General features: G+C 44.6%; 4 non-coding genes across 4 annotated transcripts; all 4 read left to right on the top strand.

The window, feature by feature from the left end:
* The first annotated feature begins 16,487 nt into the window (after positions 1-16,487).
* Positions 16,488-16,559, top strand: trnaa-ugc (transfer RNA alanine (anticodon UGC)). The gene has a single exon. It is a non-coding gene; the product is annotated as a tRNA-Ala (tRNA).
* An 823-nt stretch (positions 16,560-17,382) lies between these two features.
* trnat-cgu (transfer RNA threonine (anticodon CGU)) lies at positions 17,383-17,454 on the top strand. Its single transcript has one exon. It is a non-coding gene; the product is annotated as a tRNA-Thr (tRNA).
* Positions 17,455-18,725: 1,271 nt separating this feature from the next.
* Positions 18,726-18,797, top strand: trnaa-cgc (transfer RNA alanine (anticodon CGC)). Its single transcript has one exon. It is a non-coding gene; the product is annotated as a tRNA-Ala (tRNA).
* Positions 18,798-19,030: 233 nt separating this feature from the next.
* Positions 19,031-19,102, top strand: trnat-ugu (transfer RNA threonine (anticodon UGU)). The gene has a single exon. It is a non-coding gene; the product is annotated as a tRNA-Thr (tRNA).
* The last annotated feature ends 303 nt before the right edge of the window (positions 19,103-19,405 follow it).

Here is a 19,405-nt window from a genome sequence, read left to right as displayed (position 1 = left end):
ACTGAAATAATTGCTATTTAAGAAATGCATGTATTAATATTCAGAATTGATCTGGTATTAAATTAAAGGACCCATGAACAATCTTGAGCCAGTATGTCCACACGGGGGCGCTACTGCATTATAATTGCCTTACAGAGTTTGTTTCAAATTAAACCAGCTTTGAAACCACCTTTAGGATTTACACGAATCCACACATACATGTATCATCACTGTCCCACAAAACACCTTCTCACCTTTCAATAGAAGCCAATGTAATAAGACTTTAATCCAGGTCATTTTGGAGTGTTTCTATTGGTCCATTCTTAATGAGAGTTTAGTTCAGGGTAAAAAAAAGTCTTTTTTATGTATATTTTTTACTTTTTAATAGAAAACAGGAAATTCTCTATTCTCTCAAATAACTTAATCAAATATATTTGGGTTGACTTTCACTTACAGTTTAAGGTTCTTAGATATATATAAACCACCACAAAAAGTAAGTTAATGTGTGATTGGCAGGTTATTTGATTGGTGTAATAATGCTTCTTGGGAATAAATCTTATACCGCTGGAAAGTCTGTTCATTTCCTTTATAAATGGGAATTCTGCCAGAAATTTGCCAAATCTTCTCTGTCATGAAACATAAATGTCCTTATTTTTTGTGCTAAGTTTAAGCACCTCCAGTCCACTTTTCTGTGCAAAAGCTCACAAAATAATACAAATTCAAAAACACACAGTTTCTATATTTATATATATTTATATAACTGGAGCTGATCACCAATCAACAGGAAACAGCAGCTTATGTTTTCACTGGTGAGACTTGAGGAAGACAAACCTGAGGAAGCGAGCGGGGGCGAGGCTAAAAGCTAACAGTGATGAACATTATGAATGAAGATAAAGGACACATAATGTGAACTGATAACAGATACAGAAGCCTTTTAATAGAGGATAGATGTCTGATAGAGGCTGGATGTACCAGGATGTTCCTCATCACACAGGGGTTACGGTCCAATATACTGTGATATAATGTGATACTGTGAGCAAGGTGATATATTGTGATTTTTAAACATAAAAAACACCATCATTTGCATAAATTTGAATAAAAGTAAAGTTTTTTCTGTGACTTTTTTATTCTATCAGAACAGCAGGATCTGAAGACGAGTACAACACTGTGGGCTGGTGATGCTCCAACATCCTGCCCTCACTAACAGTGACTCTTATCGCTGAATGCAATCAAATCCTCAAAGCAATTTTCAACATCTAGTAGAAAAAGACAGTTACTCCAACAGAAGCAGGAAAACCTATTTTAATACCCTAGATTTCAGAAATTAACGCTGAACGAGCAGGTGTCCCAATACTTTAGTCCATTGTTGAACCTTTTGAAAGGCGCCACTGTAAAAGCAGATGATCAACGTTATTGATTTCAGTGGTTTTAATGTTATGGCTGATTGTAAAGCTTCTGGAGATCATGATCAAATGGTAACTTTATATCTAGGTAGATTTTGTGTGTTCAGAGTCTAGAACAATGTCTAGAACAGATATAGAGGTACTTCTAGCTACTTCTGGGGGACAAACGTGGTTCTTAGCGCTACTGTGTGCAGAACCTGAGGGTGGGGAACTCAGTCCTCAGTGTAAATGGAGAACCTCACTAGTCCCTGAACTCCTTTCTAGATAACCCTGTTATTTTCGCTCTCTGTCGCCATGGAGACACTGAACATGTTTCCCTTTAAACTGTAAGAGAACGTAGGTGGAACCCAGGTCACAATCTAGAACGGTAGAACGAACGTTGAGCCTCAGTCGTTTACCGACCCCCACAGCGCTCAGCTGCTCTTTCTGCTCCTCTGAGAACTTTTCAGCTTTTTCGACGAGACCAACTCCTGCTTCTTCTGCAGCAACTACATCTCTACAACAGCTCCATTTTGGACGAGCTCCACTCCTTCTTCTTCCTCTAGAACCACCTCAACAACTTCGACGAGGACCCCTCCACCTGCTTCAACGAGGACCCCTCCACCTGCTTCAACGAGGACCCTCCACCTCCTTCTAGAAGAGCGACTTCAGCTGTTTCCACGATGCGCGGCGTCTTCGCTCTTCGCCCCCCGGCGGTGGAGCTCCGTTTGCGCCCCCTCCTGTTCGCAGCTGGGGTCGCAGCTGCCACTGCCGGAGCTTATTATGTCCTCTCTGCACGCAGGTCCCGAGATCGACAGCGGACACCGAGGACCGCCGATGCCGCTGTCCAGACCGCAGCAGAAGGTAGCTAGAGCTCTTTAAAGCGTTAAAGCCGAAAGATAGACTCATGTAAAAATGTGCTCACTAGCTGTGTTTGTGTATTTGAGTGTTGGAGAAGCTAAGCAGCGAAACAGAGGTCTGTCTGAAGCTAGCTAGCTAAGTTAGCTAGGGTACTTATCTAGGTTAGCTAGGTTTACAAGATGGAGGATGTGACTCACACTGTCCTGTATTCAAGATAGGAGGGGTGTCTTCACTGTTTCTCTTTTTCAGACCCAGCGATTCATCTGGTCATCACTGCGGAGGACGGGCAGCTTACCCTCAGCCCTCCGTTTGGATCTGTGATTCCGTACCGGGTAAGAGAAATGATGCAGTTGCTTTAACTGGAATTTGGGAGGTTCTAGATACTTTATACTGCAGAGATGATTTAATAGGATGCAGATCATTGCAGTCTTTCTGCCGTGTCTCATTGCAGTGTCCCAGGCGCTTTCTGGAGCAGCTGATCCTGGATCATTGCCCCAAGGATGTGCTCAGTTCCATCTGGACCCTTAGGTTCTCCTACCGGCGGTGGTACATCCGGGACAACCAGGTATGCACTTCCTCCTGTGGGGAAGAACCCTCATTTGGTACGGTTACTCGTGTCTGTATGGTTCCTATGTGGTAGAGTTAGCACTTCTCCTACAGACTGTGGCTCAACCCACACCAGCAGGTGAGGACTCCTTTGGTATAGTTACTCGTATCTGGAGCTTTGCGTCTTACTTGCGTGTGTTTTTTTATTCTGCAGAAGATCTGTGTGCGCCGACACCACGTGCTCCTGATGCGGGGGGACGTGACCCAGTCGTGGTGGATCCTCACCAACGACTTCTTCAACCTTCTTCTACCTTCTGAGGAGGTAGATAAACTCTTCCACTTCCAGTTGTTTCTATTACTCTATTATTTTTATATGTAATTAATTATTCTTCACGTGATTCATATGAACCCTCTAACCTCTCTCTTACAGGCCCCCATCTGGTTCGCATCGGCAGCACAGGTGACCTTTGCTGAGGTAAGACGTCTCAGCCACGTTCTCCTAAGTCTAGCTTCCTCATGGCCTTTGACTCACATGGTAATGCCTTGTGTCTTTGTAGCGCATCGAAGGTCACCTGCACCGTGTAGCGTCCGGCCGCTTCACCAAGCGCTCCACCCCCAAAACATCTGGAGGCGTTCAGGTAACTTTAGCACGTTCTAGTCAGAACTGATCTGCATGTTCTTGTAGAACGTACCTCAGAAAGCCAACACGCTACACTTCTCCCCAGCGTGAGATGTGATGTATAGAGTGTGTGTTGTTTGTTTTACAGGTGCTCCACACGTATCAGGACCTGGTCATCGGCGATGACGGGTGGACCTCCTTTGCCAACTCATGGCCTGAGGACACCACCTGCCAGCCAGAGCCTCAGCAGGAGTCCAGCGCTTCTGACTGGCCTCAGCCCGGACCAGCTCCTGAGGTAAAACTAATCACACTAGTGTTATGAGACGTCGTCGTACCGTTTCCAGTTCTGTTCAGCATTAAATAAAGTGGAATATTTGGTCTTACAGGCGACTGGAGGCAGCGCTGCAGCGAGGGAGGTGCCCGCTTTGCAGTAAGTGTCACGGCCGCTTAAGTTCTGTACACTGTAAACAGAATTGAGGTGTTTGTGTTGATTCTGAAATGGGAGATTTCCTCCTTTTCCACAGCGCCTTCTCAACCATTCAGGGGATCAGGAACTTCCCCCTGAAGCTGAATGCCCTGCGTCTGGCCTTCACTGTAAGTGGCAACCCATGAAAGTACTTTTTCACATCTCAAGGTCTTCAGTTGTGTCTTGTGTTCTTCCTTCTCTAACATCCCGTTCTTCATTCCTGTAGTTCCTGCTGAGCGACGCGGAGCGCAGAGAGTACGTCTGTGAGGCCGGCAAGGCAGTTCTCAGTGACCTGGCCGATCTCAACGACAGGGTAACCACATGACCACGATCTAAAACCCCTGAAATACTTAAAACACTGTGATGAAAATGAATGAATGTGATTTTAAACATCTCTCTGTTCTTCCTGCAGAATCTGGTCGTCTTCCTGCTGGCGTACGACCGACTGCTTGCGTTGGCTCAGGATCCTTCTTGCCATCAAGGAATTGAAGAGGAGCTGGCGCAGATTGGGGTGAGTTTCATTAACCAGGCTTGAGTGAAAACCTTTGTACCTCGTAGAAAAATGGATGGTTCTTCTGACCCTGGTGTTTCCTCCTACTCTCAGATTCAGCACTTCAACTTCATAGACATCGTCTATGAGGTGGTGATCCTTGGTCTTCAGGCTGGAGGGAGACCTCCGATCTGTCCGGTAAGAGACGTTTTCAGTTCTTGCGTGTGTTGTGTTCTAGATATTAGAGCCTACACAGAACTAAGCAGCCTTTCTCACATCTGTACCACTTCTCACACTGTTGCAGACGGCTGGGGGATTTCTGGATCATCTCATGGCCGTGATATCCTCTTTCTCTGCTACCAGCGAGCAGAGCAGTGCCGGGGCTCAGCAGTACCAGCTCCTGGTCCAGGTAACCCTCAGAATCCTTCACAAAACAGAAGAGAGAACCTCACAGCTTCTCCTCCAGACATTCAGAGCAGACATGGTGTAGATTTAAGGGTTTTGTTTGCCTCCTTTGACAACAGCCTCTTCTTCTGATTGCTTTCAGAACGCACTGATGCGCTTCCTGGGGGCCATCTTTGCTCTGGAGGAGTCTGTGTACGAGGACCCTGTATCTGTGGCCGCAGCCGTGTGGGAGTTGGTCGGGAGCCACGTCAACCAGCTCCTGGACAGCCTGGAGGCTTTGGAATAAGTCATCATTTTCTTTTATTTTCTTTAACCCCTCCCTACCTTCCCTATTAATTCTATTATACTTCTATTAATTATTTCAAATTCATTTACAGCTCATTTAACCCCCACTCTAAGACTTCCCCCTATTTAATATAGTTTTAATATATTAATTTTAAAATATCTGAGGATTTTTTTGTATGTTTATTATTAATGTTTAATTAATATAAGTATATTTATTAATTAATAAATTCTCTAGTATGTTGTAATATAGGTTGTGTTTGTGCTTTTATTAAATAAGGTGAGGATTTTTTCTATTAATTTTCTGTAATTCAGTGTTATTTGTAGTTGAATTTGTCCATTTTGTGTTTTAAAACTTTTGCAGTGCCTCTCCACTCTTTTTCTGTTTCTTTGCAGGTGCCCTGACTCTACTAGACTGACTGGGGTCCAGCACATCCCCCCAAACAATACTGTGAGTCATTTATTTAATTCATTTCCATGTATATTTGTTCTATTTATTTGTCAGTATTAGATGTCTGTGTCTGTAGACTGTTAATTTCAGTCCCTCTGACCCCACTTTTCTGTTTCCTTTCTCTATATGACGTGCGTCTGCGTTATGGAGCCTCAATCAGTCAGTCCAGGAATGAATGGCCTTCACAACACCCTCCCGTAAGTAAACGGTTAATTTCTTTATCTGTTTATCGTCAGCATTAGAGAACTCTGTGTAGATGAGAAGGTCAAATACAGTACATCTAACCCCACATTTTTTTCTTTTAATTTTCTGTCTCTGTACATCGGTGTGATGGAGCCTCAACACTGCAGATGACTCTGGTCAAGATTACAGGAAGGTTTTGGAATCACCACTTATTCCATCATCTGTTAGCTCAGGCCAGTAAGTCCAGTAGTGCATTGACTCTGCTGGACTGACTGGCCTCCACCCCACCCACCCGTAAGTAAACAATCCATTGTAGTATCTGTTTATTGTCAGTATAAGAGAACTGTGTCTAAATTATGCGATCTATTACAGCCCATCTAACCCTATATCTCTGTTTCCCTCCTCTTTATGATGTGTGTCTGCTTTATGGAGCCTCAATAAGTCAGTTCAGTCTGACTCTGCTGGACTGACTGGCCTCCACCAATCCCTCCCGTAAGTAAATAAACAGTTTCTGTAAGTTTATTTTTGGTATTAGAGAATTCTGTGTAGATCAAAAGGTTAAATACAGTCCATCTAACCCCACATTTCTGTCTTTTACTTTTCTATCTCTACATCGGTGTGATGGAGCCTCAGGACTGCAGTTGACACTGATCCAGGCTACAGGAAGGTTTTCGGACCACCACTTATTTCACCACCTGTTAATTGAGGCCAGTCAGTCCAGTAGCGCATCGGCTTTACTGGACGAACTGGCCTCCACTCCACCTTCCCGTAAGTAAAAAGTCCATTTCTGTTTATTGTCAGTATTAAAGAACTGTTTGTAGAGTAAAAGGCCAAATACAGTACGTCTGACCCCACATTTCTGTTTTTCCCTTTTCTCTCTGATGGAGCCTCCATACTGGAGTTCTGGGACAGGCAGCTGTGATGTCCATTTTATTCCACATCGATTAGCTCAAACCAGTCAGTCCAGCAGTGCATCGACTCTGCTGGACTGACTGGCTTTCACCACACCCTCTTGTAAGTAAACGATTCATTTCAGTATCTGTTTATTGTCAGTATTGTCAGAACTCTGTGTAGATGAGAAGATCAAATACAGTCCATCTAACCCCACATTTCTGTTTCCTTCCTCTGTATGATGTGTGTCTGCATTATGGAGCCTCAGTCAGTCAGTTCAATCCGACTCTGCTAGACTGACTGGCCTTCACCACATCCTCCTGTAAGTAACTGATTCATTTCTGTAAGTTCATTTTTGGTATTAGAGCACTCTGTTTAGAAGAGAAGGTTAAATACAGTCCACCTGACCCCACAATTTTTTATTTTACTTTTCTATCTCTGTACATCGGTGTGATGGAGCCTCAGGACTGCAGCTGACACTGATCCAGGCTACAGGAAGGTTTAGGGACCACCACTTATTCCACCAGCTGTTAACTGAGGCCAGTCAGTCCAGTAGTGCATCGGCTTTACTGGACGACCTGGCCTCCACCCCACCTTCCTGTTAGTAAATGGTCCATTTCTGTATCTGTTTATTGTCAGTATTAAAGAACTGTTTGTAGAGTAAAAGGCCAAATACAGTACGTCTAACCCCACATTTCTGTTTTTCCCTTTTCTCTCTGATGGAGCCTCCATACTGGAGTTCTAGGACAGGCAGCTGTGATGTCCATTTCCACATCGACTAGCTTAATCCAGTCAGTCCAGCAGTGCATCGACTCTGCTGGACTGACTGGCCTCCACCACACCCTCTTGTAAGTAAACGATTAATTTTAGTATCTGTGTTTTGTCAGTATTAGAGAACTCTGTGTATATGAGAAGACCTAATACAGTCAATCTAACCCCACATTTTTTCCCTCTTATGTATGATGTGTGTGCGTTATGGAGCCTCAATCAGTCAGTTCAATCCGACTCTGGTAGACTCACTGGCCTTCACCACACTCTCCTGTTAATTTATTAAATTATTATTCATTTCTGTAAGTTTATTTTTGGTATTAGAGAATTCTGTGTAGATAAGAAGGTCCAATATAGTCCATCTAACCCCACATTTCTTTCTTTTACTTTTCTATCTCTGTCTGTTGGTATGATGGAGCCTCAACACTGCAGCTGACTCAGGTGGCTACCACCACTGAGAGACAGCAGAACACTAAGTCCACGCTTCTTCAGCATGTTCTGATTAGAGTATTTGCATGGATTTCCATTCACCATATGATCTCACACATTAGGGAAACCCTTCCAGTAATGATGTCTATTGTATTCCACCATCTGTCAGTATTAGAGAAATGAAAGCTCTAGTGAAAGTTCTATCAAGAGACTCCAATGCAGCATCAGCAGCATTGGCTTTTGTCCCTCCCGCCGCTGCGGTGGTTTGCTCCCGGTTGAGATCAAGGTTATGAGTATCAAACGTCGTTTTCCGCAAAGTCAGCGTCTTTTTTGCACTGTTTAACTCGTCGTTTAACTCGTTTAAATCATCTGGATCGGTCTGTTGTGGACACGGAGCTGTTGGTCCGCCATTTCTTGTTCCATGTGTGGGTCTCACAGCCAGGTGCCTGCCCTTTGCCCCACGGTTTGCCTTGGTGTTGTCCCGGGCGCTCTCCCTGGTGCTGAATCTGTAAGCACTTCTCTGGACAGGTGGCGTACCTTTCCTACAGGGGTATTCCTCTGTGTAATCATTTTAACAACCCCTCCCCAAGTCTATGTGCCCTCAGCGCCTTCGTCCCGCAAGACACAGCAAAGTTCTTCCTTCAAAGACCTTTTGAGCTGGTGTTAAGTACTCTTCTCGGTTCTGTTTTGCTGTAAAGCTGACATTTGTTTTGCATCTTTTGGACGATTTTCTGTTGCTTGATTTCCTGTCTTCCCGAGGCTCTGCATTGGATGTTTTGGTTGGAGTGTTTCGTGTGTTCCACTTCTCTGGAATTTTTGGGCGTCCTGTTGGATTCGGGCCTCATGATGGCGTCTCTGCCTGTCAATAAGCTGTCTCGGCTCCAGCCCCTATTGAAGTTTTTTCTCGTCAATGCTTTGCTGAGAAATGGCCGTCTGAGTTCAGTCAACTCACCATTGGATCTGTATCCTCGCCGCTTCACGAGTTGTATCCCGTAGTTGTGGCTAGTGTCCTCTGGGGTGAAAGCTGGAGACGGATTCAATTATTTTGGGACAATGAAGCTGTTGTCTCGATTATTAATAGAGGACAATCCTTGTGCACTTAAATTATGACTGAGGCGTTTAACTTGGCAATCGGTTATTCATTATTTCATATTAACTGCTGAACATATTCCGGGACAATGCAATTCTGTCGCTGATGGTCTTTCCCGTTTTGGGTTGCAGGATTTCAGGCGTCTCGAACCTTCAGCACATCAAGATCCAACTCCATATCAGCAAACCTCTCTTTTAATCCTGAATTATAGAGCTCACTATAGTACTATAGTACTCACTATTAGACTCTGCAAAAAGTTACATGACAAAAGGCTTAGCCCCGTCCACTCGCAAAGCTTACAGTCTCACATGGTCACTCTTCACGCTTTTTATTTCATTATCTGTTTATTGTCAGTATTAGAGAACTCTGTGTAGATACAGTCCATCTAACCCCACATTTCTATCTTTTCCTTTTCTCTCTGTACATTCAGTGTGATGGTGCCTCAACACTGCAGCTGACACTGGTCCAGGCTTGAGGAAGGTTTTGGGACCACCACTTATTCCACCACCTGTTAATTGAGGGCAGTCAGTCCAGTAGTGCATCGGCTTTACTGGACGAACTGGCCTCCACCCCACCTTCCCGTAAGTAAAAAGTCCATTTCTGTTTATTGTCAGTATTAAAGAACTGTTTGTAGAGTAAAAGGCCAAATACAGTACGTCTAACCCCACATTTCTGTTTTTCCCTTTTCTCTCTGATGGAGCCTCCATACTGGAGTTCTAGGACAGGCAGCTGTGATGTCCATTTTATTCCACATCGATTAGCTCAAACCAGTCAGTCCAGCAGTGCATCGACTCTGCTGGACTGACTGGCCTCCACCCCACCCACCCGTAAGTAGACAATCCATTGTAGTATCTGTTTATTGTCAGTATTAAAGAACTGTGTCTAAATTATGCGATCTATTACAGCCCATCTAACCCTATATCTCTGTTTCCCTCCTCTTTATGATGTTTGTCTGCTTTATGGAGCCTCAATCAGTCAGTTCAGTCTGACTCTGCTGGACTGACTGGCCTCCACCAATCCCTCCCGTAAGTAAATAAACAGTTTCTGTAAGTTTATTTTTGGTATTAGAGAATTCTGTGTAGATTAAAAGGTTAAATACAGTCCATCTAACCCCACATTTCTGTCTTTTACTTTTCTATCTCTGTACATCGGTGTGATGGAGCCTCAGGACTGCAGTTGACACTGATCCAGGCTAGAGGAAGGTTTTGGGACCACCACTTATTCCACCACCTGTTAGCTGAGGCCAGTCAGTCCAGTAGTGCATCGGCTTTACTGGACGAACTGGCCTCCACCCCACCTTCCCGTAAGTAAATAGTCCTATTTCTGTCTATTGTCAGTATTAAAGAACTGTTTGTAAAGTAAAAGGCCAAACACAGTACGTCTAACCCCACATTTCTGTTTTTCCCTTTTCTCTCTGATGGAGCCTCCATATTGGAGTTCTAGGACAGGCAGCTGTGATCTCCATTTTATTCCACATCGATTAGCTCAATCCAGTCAGTCCAGTAGTGCATCGACTCTGCTGGACTGACTGGCCTCCACCACACCCTCTTGTAAGTAAACGATTAATTTCAGTATCTGTTTATTGTCAGTATTAGAGAACTCTGTGTAGATGAGAAGATCAAATGCAGTCCATCTAACCCCACATTTCTGTTTCCTTCCTCTGTATGATGTGTGTCTGCATTATGGAGCCTCAGTCAGTCAGTTCAATCCGACTCTGCTAGACTGACTGGCCTTCACCACATCCTCCTGTAAGTAACTGATTCATTTCTGTAAGTTCATTTTTGGTATTAGAGCACTCTGTTTAGAAGAGAAGGTTAAATACAGTCCACCTGACCCCACAATTTTTTATTTTACTTTTCTATCTCTGTACATCGGTGTGATGGAGCCTCACCACTGCAGCTGACACTGATTCAGGCTTCAGGAAGATTTTGGGACCACCACTAGTGCATCAGCTTTCCTGGACGAACTGGCCTCCACCCCACCTTCCTGTAAGTAAATGGTCCATTTCTGTATATTGTCAGTATTAAAGAACTGTTTGTAAATTAAAAGGCCAAATACAGTCCATCTAAATCCACATTTCTGTTTCCTTCCTCTGTATGATGTGTGTCTGCATTCAGTCAGTTCAGTCCGACTCTGCTGGACTGACTGGCCTTCACCACATCCTCCTGTAAGTAAATGATTAATTTCTGTAAGTTTATTTTTGGTATTAGAGAATCCTGTGTAGATAAAAAAGTCCAGTATAGTCCATCTAACCCCACATTTCTTTCTTTTACTTTTCTATCTCTGTTGGTGTGATGGAGCCTCAACACTGCAGCTGACTCAGGTGGCTACCACCACTGAGAGACAGCACAACACTAAGACCACGCTTCTTCAGCATGTTCTGATTAGAGTATTTGCAGGGAGATCTGATGTCAGATCTTAAGATCTGACATCATTCAAGGTTATGAGTATCATAAGTAGTTCTCTGCAAACTCAGTGTCTTTAATTGCACTGTTTAACTCGTCGTTTAACTCGTTTAAATCGTCTGGATCGGTCTGTTGTGTACACGGAGCTGTTGGCCCGCCATTTCTTGTTCCATGTGTGGGTCTCACAGCCAGGTGCCTGCCCTTTGCCCCACGGTTTGCCTTGGTGTTGTCCCGGGCGCTCTCCCTGGTGCTGAATCTGTAAGCACATATCTGGACAGGCGGCGTACCTTTCCTACAGGGGTATTCCTCTGTGTGATCATTTTAACAACCTCTCCCCAAGTCTATGTGCCCTCGGTGCCTTCGTCCCGCAAGGCACAGCAAAGTTCTTCCTTCAAAGACCTTTTGAGCCGGTGTTAAGTACTCTTCTCGGTTCTGTTTTGCTGTAAAGCTGACATTTGTTTTGCATCTTTTGGACGATTTTCTGTTGCTTGATTTCCTGTTGATGTCTCTGCTTGTCCATAAGCTGTCTCGGCTCCAGTCCTTATTGAAGTCTTTTCTCGTCTCTGCTGTTGTTCTCAGGGGGCATACGAGTCATTTGAGATGGGTGGTGGCAATGGCGGCCATTTTGAAGTTGGCCATTTTGGATCCAACTTTAGTTTTTTCAATGGGAAGAGGGTCATGTGACACATCAAACGTATCGAGAATTTCACAAGAAAAACAATGGTGTGCTTGGTTTTAACGTAACTTTATTCTTTCATGAGTTATTTACAAGCTTCTCTTTGTTTACAGCCATTGACATGTCGCAGAGGTTAACACGTGAGGAGCGGATAGAAATTGTGTTGATGTCTGGTGAACACAGTACCCGGGTCATTGCAGCAGATTTCAATGCAAGACACCCTACGAGACCACCCATCTCCCACAGTTAGCAAACTGCTTGCCAAGTTTCGTGAAACTGGTTCAGTGTTGGATTTGCCAAAATGTGGACGCATGAAAACTGTCACTAATGAAGAAACATCAGTGGCTGTCCTAGCTTCATTCAGCAAGAGCCCACAGCGTAGCACTCGCCGCATGTCACTGTAGAGTGGCATCAGTGGAACATCCCTTTGGCGGATAATACCAGCGACAAGCTGCGAGTTGTGGATGTTCCTTTATTCGAAGCAGTCCTGAGTTACTGATGCCGTTTTTGACGAGCCACTGCAGACAATTAAAGATCATTAGCGGAGGATCTTTCAGAGTCACGCGAAACGACTACCTCCTATTTGGTCTGGAGGGAATAATGGATGGTGTAGTTCAGCTCACGAAGCCGACGCTGGACGTCCATCCTACATTTGCCCTCCGAACAGAATCGAGGCTCACCTCCTTTTGGGCCACACCGCTGGAGACAGAGCGCAGTCGTTCGGAGTGTCCGAGAGAACAGTTGTCCAGAGGATGACCCCGTATGGCATAAGGTCATTTCTACTAATGCTATTGTCTCTCGAGGATCTGCGGCTCCTGACGTCTAATGCTCTGGGTAGCCCTCTCGCTCTGGACATTGTTGGGGCACCTTCTGGGCCTGCACCCTCCGTGCTCGTGAACCAAGTGCCTTTGGATAGGCCTTTTGTTCCTCCCACCGCTGTGGCGGTTTCCTTTCGGTTGAGATCTGACATCATTCAAGGTTATGAGTATCATAAGTTGTTCTCTGCAAAGTCAGCGTCTTTTATTGCACTGTTTAACTCTCGTCTGGATTGGTCTGTTGTGGACACGGAGCTGTTTGTCCGCCATTTTGGCTGTCATTGAGTGCTCACCTGTTCCGGTTTGCCTTGGTGGCGTCCCGGGTGCTCCCCCTGGTGCTGAATCTGTGAGCGCTTCTCTGGACAGGCGGCATACCTTTCCCACGGGGGTCATCCTCTGTGTAATCATTTTAACGACCCCTCCTCAAGTCTGTGTGTCTTCCACCCCTGTGGCCGTTCCTGTCCTTTCCTCTTTTCTTTCTGTGCACCCTGATCATTGTTTTGTTGATTATTCACTCACAGGGCTTTCTCTGGGCTTTTGGGTCGGGGTCCTGTACCCTCTGTCCTCTTCCTATGTCTCTAGGAACCTTCAGTCTGCTTTCTCTAAACCTCACGTTGTTACTGCACTCATCGACCATGAGGTGAATAAAGGTCATTTGATTGGCCCTTTTAAGTCCCCTCCGTTTGCTCCTTTTCAGGTTCCTTCCTTAGGCGTGGCTACTTGCAGATATTCATGGAAGAACCGTTTGGTTCTCGCCTCATTCTGATTGTGTTGCTTGTGTTAATGACTGTTTTCTGCTCAAACCTTTTCCTTGTTCTATGCTTCTGTGGATGATGCTATTAGGCTCATTAAGGTGACGGGTCTTGGCGCACTGTTGGCTAAGGACGATATAGCTGATACTTTTAAGCTCCTTCCCCTTCACCCTTATTCAGTGTTAAGTGGACTTCTACAGGGTGGGCCATTTATATGGATACACCTAAATAAAATGGGAATGGTTGGTGATATTAACTTCGTGTTTGTGGCACATTGGTATATGAGAGGGGGCATACGAGTCATTTGAGATGGGTGGTGGCAATGGCGGCCATTTTGAAGTTGGCCATTTTGGATCCAACTTTAGTTTTTTCAATGGGAAGAGGGTCATGTGACACATCAAACGTATCGAGAATTTCACAAGAAAAACAATGGTGTGCTTGGTTTTAACGTAACTTTATTCTTTCATGAGTTATTTACAAGCTTCTCTTTGTTTACAGCCATTGACATGTCGCAGAGGTTAACACGTGAGGAGCGGATAGAAATTGTGTTGATGTCTGGTGAACACAGTACCCGGGTCATTGCAGCAGATTTCAATGCAAGACACCCTACGAGACCACCCATCTCCCACAGTTAGCAAACTGCTTGCCAAGTTTCGTGAAACTGGTTCAGTGTTGGATTTGCCAAAATGTGGACGCATGAAAACTGTCACTAATGAAGAAACATCAGTGGCTGTCCTAGCTTCATTCAGCAAGAGCCCACAGCGTAGCACTCGCCGCATGTCACTGTAGAGTGGCATCAGTGGAACATCCCTTTGGCGGATAATACCAGCGACAAGCTGCGAGTTGTGGATGTTCCTTTATTCGAAGCAGTCCTGAGTTACTGATGCCGTTTTTGACGAGCCACTGCAGACAATTAAAGATCATTAGCGGAGGATCTTTCAGAGTCACGCGAAACGACTACCTCCTATTTGGTCTGGAGGGAATAATGGATGGTGTAGTTCAGCTCACGAAGCCGACGCTGGACGTCCATCCTACATTTGCCCTCCGAACAGAATCGAGGCTCACCTCCTTTTGGGCCACACCGCTGGAGACAGAGCGCAGTCGTTCGGAGTGTCCGAGAGAACAGTTGTCCAGAGGATGACCCCGTATGGCATAAGGTCATTTCTACTCAACAAACTCTCTGCAGCTCTTTTTTCTCTTCGCTCTTTCTATCTCAGCGCATTTTTCTAGACAAGGTAGTGAGGACAGTGTGTTCCAGTCTCCAGGTGTTCCAGTACGGTAACCACATCACAGGTAGAGACAGAAACCGCGCTGGTAGAAAATGTACGTGTGCTTCATCACTTCCAACAACACTGTTCTCAAATGGGCTGAACTACTGGACTGTGTTGCTCTGCCTGAAAGTTGGGGATAGAAGCTGTTGTCTTGCTGTACATCGTCATGCCAGTTGAGGAAGATTTCTGGGGTTTTGATGTTGGGCCATAAACTGACTAGAGCTCTTAGACCTTATTTGCTTAGGTTTAGATTCAAGCCCACACGTACACATATATGATGACCTCAAATAGGGTGACTTGTTCGAATCGTGTCATTTCTGACACAACAGCTGTTTTGCAGGAGGTTTAAAAGGCAGAGTATTTTTTTCTATTCCACATGGACAGATTTAAAGTCCTTATAAAGCTTTCATTGCAGTGAAGGTAGTGAATGGTCAGCTATTTACCCAACTCTTACCCAACAAAGGTCCAGGGTTCAATCCCCTGCATCTCCATGTTATAACCTGCTAGGCTGTTTTTTGCAACTTCAGTCTACGAGTATCAGGAATTTTTCTCCATTGTCTGACCTGTTAGAGTATTTCTTTGCAACTTCAGAGAAAAAGAAACCAGACATTTAGTTCTAGACAAATTCTGCCACATGTGTTGCAAGGTGCCCAGGATGGGAGTACATGCACATTCCTGTACTGAAGCAGAGGTCACACCAACGTTTGCTAAAAGGTCAAACTGAGCATTTAGCAAGAATTTTATTCATTGAGTCAGCCAAGAATTGTTAGGTGACCAGTTGAGGCATAGAGTCATGGGACTAGCTAGTTTGATGAGCTGGCATGGTGGCCAAGTGGTAAGGCGTCGGTCTCGTAAACCGATGATCATGGATTCGCCCCCTGTCCGTGCCATCTTTCTTGGATGATTCTGCCCAATGTCACTTTGCTGGTAGCTTTTGCATGCCCCATCATATATGATGTTCCAGCTTACTATGTTTAAAATGCTGACTATGCAGGATTTTAACTCTGCCCTAGGTGTTAGTTTAAAGCTTTGGCTTGTCCCATGGGCATATTGTCGACAACCTACCGCAAGTTGGGGATGTAGCTCAGTGGTAGAGCGCATGCTTTGCTTGTATAAGGTCCAGGGTTCAATCCCCTGCATCTCCATGTTATAACCTGCTAGGCTGTTTTTTGCAACTTCAGACTACGAGGATCAGGAATTTTTCTCCATTGTCTGACCTATTAGAGTATTTCTTTGCAACTTCAGAAAAACACAAACCAGACATTTAGTTCTAGACAAGTTCTGCCACATGTGTTGCAAGGTGCCCAGGATGGGAGTACATGCAAATTCTTGTACTGAAGCAGAGGTCACACCAACGTTTGCTAAAAGGTCAAACTGAGCATTTAGCAAGAATTTTATTCATTGAGTCAGCCAAGAATTGTTAGGTGACCAGTTGAGGCATAGAGTCATAGGACTAGCACAGCTGATGAGCTGGCATGGTGGCCAAGTGGTAAGGCGTAGGTCTTGTAAACCGAAGAACATGGGTTCGACCCCTGTCCGTGCCTTCTTTCTTGGAAGATTCTGCCCAATGTCACTTTGCTGGTAGCCTTTGCATGCCCCATCATATATGATGTTCCAGCTTACTATGTTAAAATGCTGACTATGCAGGATTTTAACTCTCCCCTCACTGTAAGTTTAAAGCTTTGGCTTGTCCCATGGGCACATTGTCAACAGCCTGCTGCAAGTTGGGGATGTAGCTCAGTGGTAGAGCACATGCTTTGCATGTATGAGGTCCTGGGTTCAATCCCCAGCATCTCCACTGAATTTGTCTTTTAGACTAAAGCTCATTATTGGAAGCATGCTGAAGTGAATCAAAACCACAACAAAAACTGTTCATTAAAAAGGCATTTGCAGCTGGAGGAACTTGCTTGATTTGCATGTTCTGAGACAGTATCTGAAGAATGTTTGCTGTTATGCTCAGGTAATTAACTCCTGTTGTTTTACAGGTACATTTGTCCAGTGCTTCCACGCCAATTAAAAACCAAGACTGTGGGCGCGATGGCCAAGTGGCAAGTCGTTGGTCTTGTAAACCGAAAATCACGGGTTCGATCCTTGTTCGTGCCTTTTCCAAGCAAAAAGAAGCTTAATGGGAGCTTTTATTACATGTCAATCAAATCCTCCCCATCTTTGCTGAATGTCTTACTTTTACTGCTCTTGGGTTCCTTAAACAGAAGATTGGCAGAGGGGATGTATCTCAGTGGTAAAGCGCATGCTTTGCATGTATGAGGTCCAGGGTTCAATCCCCTGCATCTCCATGTTATAACCTGCTGGGCAGGTTTTTGCAACTTCAGACTACGAGGATCAGGAATTTTTCTTCATTGTCTGACCTATTAGAGTATTTCTTTGCAACTTCAGAGAAACACAAACCAGACATTTAGTTCTAGACAAATTCTGCCGCATGTGTTGCAAGGTGCCCAGGATGGGAGTACATGCACATTCTTGTACTGACGCAGAGGTCACACCAACGTTTGCTAAAAGTTCAAACTGAGCATTTATCAAGAGTTTTATTCATTGAGTCAGCCAAGAATAATCAGGAGACCGGTTGAGGCATAGAATCATGGGACCAGCACAGTTGATGAGCTGGCATGGTGGCCAAGTGATAAGGCGTCGGTCTCGTAAACCGAAGATCATGGGTTCGACCCCCGTCCGTGCCTTCTTTCTTGGAAGATTCTGTCCAATGTTACTTTGCTGGTAGCTTTTGCATGCCCCATCATATATGATGTTCCAGCTTACTATATTAAAATGCTGACTATGCAAGATTTTAACTCTGCCCTCACTGTAAGTTTAAAGCTTTGGCTTGTCCCATGGGCACATTGTCAACAACCTACAGCAAGTTGGGGATGTAGCTCAGTGGTGGAGCGCATGCTTTGCATGTATGAGGTCTTGGGTTCAATCCCCACCATCTCCGCTGAATTTGTCTTTTAGACTGAAGCTCATTATTCGAAGCATGCTGAAGTGAATCAAAACCACAACAAAAACTGTTCATTAAAAAGACATTTGCAGCTGGAGGAACTTGCTTGATTTGCATGTTCTGAGACAGTATCAGAAGAGTGTTTACTGTTATACTCAGGTAATTAACTCCTGTTGCTTTTACAGGTACATTTGTCCAGTGCTTCCACGCCAATTCAAAACAGAGGCTGTGGGCGTGATGGCCAAGTGGCAAGGCGTTGGTCTTGTAAACTTAAGATCACGGGTTTGGTCCCCGTTCGTGCCTTTTCCAAGCAAAAAGAAGCTTAATGGGAGCTTTTATTACGTGTCAATCAAATCCTCCCCATCTTTGCTGAATGTCTTATTTTTTCTCATGCTTATGGGTTCCTCAAACAGAACATTGGCAGAGGGGATGTAGCTCAGTGGTAGAGCGCATGCTTTGAATATATGAGGTCCAGGGTCCAATCTCCTGCATCTCCATGTTATAACCTGCTGGGCAGGTTTTTGCAACTTCAGGGAAACACAAACCAGACATTTAGTTCTAGACAAATTCTGCCGCATGTGTTGCAAGGTGCCCAGGATGAGAGTACATGCACATTGTTGTACTGAAGCAGAGGTCACACCAACGTTTGCTAAAAGTTCAAACTGAGCATTTAGCAAGAATTTTATTCATTGAGTCAGCCAAGAATTGTCAGGAGACCGGTTGAGGCATAGAGTCATGGAACTAACACAGTTGATGAGCTGGCATGTTGGCCAAGTGGTAAGTCGTCGGTCTCGTAAACCGAAAGTCATGGGTTCGACCCCCGTCCGTGCCTTCTTTCTTGGAAGATTCTGCCCAATGTCACTTTGCTGGTAGCCTTTGCGTGCCCCATCATATATGATGTTCCAGCTTACTATGTTAAAATGCTGACTATGCAGGATTTTAACTCTGCCCTCACTGTAAGTTTAAAGCTTTGGCTTGTCCCATGGGCACATTTTCAACAACCTACAGCAAGTTGGGGATGTAGCTCAGTGGTAGAGCGCATGCTTCGCATGTATGAGGTCCTGGGTTCAATCCCCAGCATCTCCACTGAATTTGACTTTTAGACTGAAGCTCATTATTCGAAGCATGCTGAAGTGAATCAAAACCACAACAAAAACTGTTCATTAAAAAGGCATTTGCAGCTGGAGGAACTTGCTTGATTTGCATGTTCTGAGACAGTATCAGAAGAATGTTTACTGTTATGCTCAGGTAATTAACTCCTGTTGTTTTACAGGTACATTTGTCCAGTGCTTCCACGCCAATTAAAAACCAAGGCTGTGGGCGTGATGGCCAAGTGGCAAGGCGTTGGTCTTGTAAACCGAAGATCACTGGTTCGATCCCCGTTCATGCCTTTTCCAAGCAAAAAGAAGCTTAATGGGAGCTTTTTTTACATGTCAATCAAATCCTCCCCATCTTTGCTGAATGTCTTACTTTTACTCATGCTCTCTGGTTCCGTAAACAGAAGATTGGCAGTGGGGATGTATCTCAGTGGTAAAGCGCATGCTTTGCATGTATGAGGTCCAGGGTTCAATCCCCTGCATCTCTGTGTTATAACCTGCTGGGCAGGTTTTTGCAACTTCAGACTACAAGGATCAGGAATTTTTCTTCATTGTCTGACCTTTTAGAGTATTTCTTTGCAACTTCAGAGAAACACA

Source organism: Salminus brasiliensis, chromosome 6, assembly GCF_030463535.1.
Source record: "Salminus brasiliensis chromosome 6, fSalBra1.hap2, whole genome shotgun sequence".
Taxonomy (NCBI): domain Eukaryota; kingdom Metazoa; phylum Chordata; class Actinopteri; order Characiformes; family Bryconidae; genus Salminus; species Salminus brasiliensis.
Note: the sequence above shows the minus strand (reverse complement) of the source record. Positions and strands in the feature narration are given on the sequence as shown.